The sequence below is a fragment of the Hypanus sabinus genome, unplaced genomic scaffold, assembly GCF_030144855.1.
Source record: "Hypanus sabinus isolate sHypSab1 unplaced genomic scaffold, sHypSab1.hap1 scaffold_282, whole genome shotgun sequence".
NCBI classification, from domain to species: Eukaryota; Metazoa; Chordata; class Chondrichthyes; order Myliobatiformes; family Dasyatidae; genus Hypanus; species Hypanus sabinus.
In genome coordinates this window covers 89,348-96,059 of record NW_026780961.1, presented here as the reverse complement: position 1 = coordinate 96,059, position 6,712 = coordinate 89,348, and positions in this window count along the sequence as shown.

The following is a 6,712-nucleotide window of genomic DNA, read 5'->3' as shown; positions in this document are numbered from 1 at the left end:
CATCCGGAAAAGCCTTCGGAATTTTCATCAATATAACGTCCAGGAAAACGACCGCTATGTCAGCCGCTGACATGGCCAGCAGATAGCGGATGACTGTTTTAGAGAGTCCGCACTTTCCCCGTGATAGTATGACAATCGTCGGCGCGTTCACTGTGAAAAGCAGAAGTACGGAAATTATATATCAAACTGAGAGCCTGTATGTGCCAATGTCTGTTTTATCGCCACAATATATCAGCCTCTATCATGATGTTTGGCAGCGCTTTCTTTGCACCTCCTTTTCCTTGTATAGAAAACCTATAACCAACCTCCCGCCGTATTTTCCCACTCCTTTTTGTTCTTTCCATACTGGGAAAAAGACACAGGCGTTTGAGTCTGTCTATGCCTTTTACTATTGCGCATAAGTCGATCAACTCAGCTCTCATCCTCCAAAGAGCTGAGCCCAGGCTCGCTCCAGAGCTTTCCAATCCAGAACGAATCCATTTCTGGTTCGCAGCAGCATACTTATCTAACCAGATCCACATCTCTTTTTTTCCGCCACCATGTCAACGAATAAACAATTTTAAGAATTAAACCTTCCTTTCAATTACCCATGCAGTGCCCATGAAAAGTATTCGCCTCCTTGAATGTTTTCATTTTGTTGTGCAGCTTTGTATCACAGTGGATTTAATTTGGATTTTATTCTTAACATGATAAACCGAAAAATGTCAAAGTGACAACAAATCTCTAAAACGTGATCTAAATTAATTACAGATATAGAACCTGAGCGTGACTGGGGTAGAAGAAAGAATGTGTGGGAAGGCGAGATTGGGGTGAAAGATGAAAGGGGGAGAGATAGAGATAGGTAGAGAGAGTGATAGAGGGGAAGAGGGAGACGGAGAGAAGGAAACGGTAGAAAGCGAGTGTGGGGAGAGGGAGATTTGGGGTTAGAAAGAATGGAGATAGAAAGAACCATGGAGTGAGGTACAAGAGAGCAATGTGGAGAGAGATTGACTGGAGGGACAGTGGATAATAGTGGCAGGAGAGGGACAGTATAGAGATAGAGGCAGGGTGTTGAGAGAGATTTCGAATGACTGAAAAGATCGGAAGCTGGGGGAGACCGAGACGGATGGGGTAGGGAAAGAGACCAGGCTTGGGCAGAGAGACGTGGGACAGAAAGACTGCGCGGACGTGGTAAATCTTCGATGAGGATGTGTAGGGAAGAGTGAGTCAAAACCGTGAAAAATGTACCGTGAGGGTCTGGAGGGCTTTCCGTCACGCACAGCATTCTGGGACTGCAGTGGCACCATTGGAAAGTGCTGCCGAATCATCCAACCTGCCTCGGTGACTCCTTCCCCTGACCCGACTCCTGCTAAACCGCATCGGCGTTCTCCCTCCCTCATAACCTTCTTCGCCACCTCCCTGTCTCTCTCTAATCTCCAACCACGCTCCTTGTGGACGACATTTCCGAATATAACGTTTCCAATGCTGTATGTTGCTTCAGTTTTGTGAAATTGCAGACCTCTGCGTTTTCCACTTGAGAATAGCATCTTCTCACCAATACTCCTTGGAACGATAACCCGGCTGCACAAGTCAGATGGGTATAAACGGATGACCCACAAATCAAGAAAACAACATTATGACATAATTCTATTGTTCTACGGTTTCGCACGCTTCCCTGCTAATGGATCTACAGGCAAGCCTTTTACTTGTACAGAGTTCCACACTGCATGATATAAAAGTTTCGCCAATTAAAGTCTGGTACCGCACTTCACTTTGAGATATCTCTGCCAAATTGCTGTAGTCCAGCAGGATCCCGACAAAACGGGATTGAAACGATGGAGTAACTATGTCTCAGAGGCACATTCGAGTTCGGCACCCGTTGGGTGTTCCGTTTTGTGCCTACAGAACCTGGCCCATCACCGGCCAGCAAGGATGGGATCGGCGGAACCAAGTAGGAGAGACAGCAGTATTACGTGAAGTATTGTGTGAAATAAGGATCCGAGTCGCACCCAAGATGTTATCCGGTAGGTAAACAAAACCAATAGATAGAAATCAGACTGCAAGAAGTGAACAGAACGAAATTTCGTTCGTGCTTCTGCTTGCGACTGACTGTCTTTCCTTTGCAGGACCAGGTCAGTAGATTGAAGAAGGATGGGAAGTAGCAACAGTGACGTTGATCAGGAATGCGGGGAGAGTCTTCGCTGTGAAGGTAAAGAAGAAAACGAGAAAGAAGAACCCGAAAGTTGAACGAGTAACAAAATCCCTGGAAGTTCCATTGGTGCCGCTAATCTCCCTCCTGATAGGGTCTGGTTGAAAAGTGGATATGCTGCACTAGATATGTGATTCGTTTTACTAGTGGTTTGTGTGGTTGGACACAAGGACGGTGGTCCTATTGGAGTCTTTTTAGTTAAAGAAAGTCAAATAATTTAAACAAGAAACTGGTAGTGGAGACGGAGATCCTACGTAGGATTATGATTTTATAATGCAGTAATGTGTTTTGATTTATGCACTTTGTTTGTTTGTGCGTAGTTCACCAGAGGATGTTCTTGCTTTCATAAGTGTTTGTCTGTTGCGTGTGCTGCTGTACCCTACACTCTGGGTCGACGAATCGTTGTCTCGTTTGTCGGTGAGCATGTGTGTAGTTAAACGAGAGTAAACTTGACTTGAGTTCAATAAATTCTGGAGGTATAAGTGATATCAACCTCCAGAACAACAACAACAACAAAAATAGACAGACTGACCAAACGATGTCCAAACAAAAGAAAGGGGATGCGTCTCAATGTCTATATCCTCACCTAGAGAGCCTGAGCTCAGGCCCGAATCAGGTCTGGACAAAGTTTTAATGTTAGCAGAAGCCATACAACAAAATCAAACATCCCAAACCCGCCTGATAACGCTCAGGCAAACGAAGCAGAGGGGCAGGAGGGTGACAAATGGCAAGTCAAATAACTATCGAAGGAAAAATGAGGCCATTTCTAGGGTCGATTCCGAAACATCGAGGGGTCTCAAAACAGTACATGACTTTAATTTGCGTATTCGAACAGGAAACGGGGAGAAATAAAGAGAAGCGAATTCAGAAGTCGATTCTGTTGCATCATATCCAAATATATATATATATATTGGCATCACCACGGTAATTGGGCTATAGACCCCGTGTGAAGTTCGGGCTATTGGACAAATTTTTGAAATTTGTAAGCCCTTGACTGGAAATGTCCGGATGTTCTGAAATGCCGTCCGTGGAACCCACTTCGCCTGCAGGACAAAGCGCGGTTCAATTTTGCAGAGGAATAGAGGTGAAAACGATAATAATGGATGTAACGCTACCATGGGCACGTGGTTAAAGGGACAAGCTCGGCTGCCGTCGTGGGCTAGTCTGTCAGCATATTGATTTTGGAGAGGGATCCAGGTGCAGTCAAACAACAGGAGACAACATAACTGACGTTATTTCCCGTTTCCCTGACGTATGATGGAATAGACTTACAGAGCAACTCTGCGCTGCCATACACGGAATTGAAAATACACCTGGACTAAGATGTTAACCAACGACAGCTTATCCTGACATGCAAACATCTGATGTATTTACATTGCACCTTAAGTATAATCCTTAAGTTTCACTAGAAACATTATTTATAACAAAGCGTCGAGTTAGTAGTAACTGGCGCGAGGTGCATAAATCTATTGTGCGTTCGAAAAGATATCGGTCGTGTCAACTCTTACTTCTGTCAGCCCCGGGCGAGGAGAATCACCAGTGTTGTGTACCGCTAATCGGTTGCAGGACAGACAGTAGTGAGACGGAACTGGAAATGCAACAGAGTGAGTAATGTTCCGTAAGAAAGTAGTGCAACATCATTAAAAACAATTTTAATTCGGATTTCCAGTATCATTCTTTTATTTTTCAAACATCGGCAAACCTTCCAGATAGAACTCAGTTCGTTCGGGAGAGAAACAAAACAAATAACTTTTTGCAGTTGCTCTGGAAGTTCATTAAATTTCAGCGTGCACTTATCATCAATAGAAATATATATTCCCGAATGAGACTTATTTTTTTCTGTAGGGAACCGGACGTGTGGTAAGAGTGAAACAGAGTATAGATGGCGAAGGAAAGAAACAGATTGTCACGAGGCCTTGGGATATGAACAGAGATAAAGGCGTGGGAGATATGCAGGGACAACGAGGGAGCAGGTCGGAGATGGAGATAGAGTAAAAAAAAAGAAAAATATACACGCTCTGTTTCAGCCCGTTCATCTTCCCTCACGATGAAACTCACTAGTCTGCAATGAGATTAAATTTTGATGAGAAGTGGACGTGGGGGAAGGAGTAAACGAGGACAACGTGAAAGATATTGAGAGTAAAACACCGTGAGCATCACTAAAAAGAATGAATCAGAAACAACGGAGAGAATGTAGAAATGGAGAGGATTTTTCCTAACTGGACCAACCCGGATTAAATCACTGTCAGAGGTAATGGACATTATTACAATAAAACGGGCGTGACCCGACTATAGACCCTTCATCGGGGTGAATTACTGCTGAGGTGACCATTACATATTACACGTTCGATGAACGACACATTTCACCTGTACTGGGTAAGCAGCGAGTGAAATATATCATCACAAAATGCATGCGTATTTCCGAGCGCTCAGTTGTTACCCGTGGTTCTGCATACCGTATCGGCAAGTGGATAAATTATGAAGGAAACATGGTGTTTGACAAAACACCTGCAGAAATCAGCAAGCCGATCTACGATTTAAGGAATTTGGTTAACAGTTTCAGTGGGTGTTTCACCGCGTTCTGCAGCTCCTCTCTGAAATTGCTCTGAGTAAATACATGTGTTGGTGCAGGAGCTGAGGATCTGCAGCATCGTCGCCGTGGATACTGCGATATAAGTCGGATCCGCGTCCCTGTAACGAGGGATATTTGCAATCAGTACGTAGATATCAAAAAACCACCAGTGTTAACCACAGAAATATAAAACTACCGGTTATACTGAATAGTAAAACGACGGATTTCATTCGGTTCTCCATTTCCGGGTCCTGTCATCCTTTCCGTCGCTGCCGGGGAGCACCATCCGGACTTTATTGGCGGAAAAAATCCGTCTAACTGTCAGAGCATTGAACAATAAAATCAGAATAAACGGGAGACAAGGAATGAAAATACGGTGAATCATCTGAGTGCGACCCACGAGGGCGACCCACGAATCTCGCTCTGGTCAAACAGCCATAGGAAACTCCGTTAACTAGCACCAACGGATCTAATGTAAAGTAGAAAGGGATACATTCTAAATAGCCCAGAACACTCACCGTGCCTATGACTATAACAACCGTTCATTCGATGCAATATTTTCTTTTCAACTTTTCACAACAAATGACCACAAAACTGTCATTGGTAAAGGCGACTGTCAGCCAGACAGAGATTCAGGTGCTTGCTCAAAGGAAGCAAGGGACGAACTTGTAAACGGGAGTTCAATGGAGGAAGGAAGACCAGAAGTATTTCATAACCTTCCACTTCAGCGGAGGGTCAGAGATAACGACCAGGAGATCGGCCGCTGCCATTCCCAGCAGGTTCCGTCTGAGACATTTGGAGAGACCGCGCTTACCTCGGGAGAAGATAGCAATCGCCAACTGGTTAACTGCAAAATAGAAGAAAAGAAGCAGAGAAATTACTGACTAGTCAGGGTAACGGAGCAGCCGTGTGATAGAATTAGATTAGATTTTGTGGGGGTTTTTTTCTGGCTCACAGCGTAGAATCCCCAGTACATAAGAAGCCATGTATTATCGGCGTGGAAGAGAACTTGCGCGAATTTTGTAATAGTGTTAAATCAAAATGAATTCGTAAGCCGACGAGAGGAGAGCTGCTTAAATTCTTCCTCGGGCGCAGTAAAGGATGGACATTCAATACAGCATCACTGGCTCTGAACAGCACAGGAATGAAATTAAATCCACACCTGCAGTTCCCTCTACTCACATGTCGGAAATCAATGAGCTATTCTCTCTGTTCCATAACCAAGCCGCGCAATTCACAGACGATTTATACGGACGTAACAGAAGGACGGCTGGTTCTCACAGATGTAGTATAGCCCGTGTCCTACTGTGCAGACAATTCGATTCACAATTATTCCATGATATCCAATCAGGAGAGAGGAATTCAGTCAAAGGCAGCATCTCGGCTCCATTAGACCCGCTTCCAAAGCAATGGGAGTAATATTGTCAGCGCGTTCCGCCCACGGCAGAAATACGGGGACACGGCAGGTAACTGTGGAAGCACGTAGCTAGAGAAACACTTCCGAATATCAGAATTAACTCTCAGTTTCTGCCGTTTGCAGATGTGATAGCGACTTACCGGGAATTCCAACGGCTGAAATAACAGGGTAGTAAATGTCTTCTATCCGCCACATTACTGTATATCCCACTTGAGTGACGCAGTGAACGCTATTGTCCTGAATTCCACAGCTCGGCAAGACACTCTGGGCTGAATACAGCAACAAGCTATGATTTATACAGGGGATCAATCTGCAGTAACGGAGTCCCACCTTTGATTCTGCTATTGAACCAACAAATTACATCACCGGTGTCTCGGGTCCAAAAGCTGTCGGCATGTAACACAAACACTTTAATACTATTGGCATTAGCTCACTTAGATCCTTCTGCGTAATTTTACCAAAATGTGCAACGAGACCAGTAAGTGAGCAGTCAGCGGCTCTGTTTACAACTTTTCCACATTTGTATTGTCAGCGG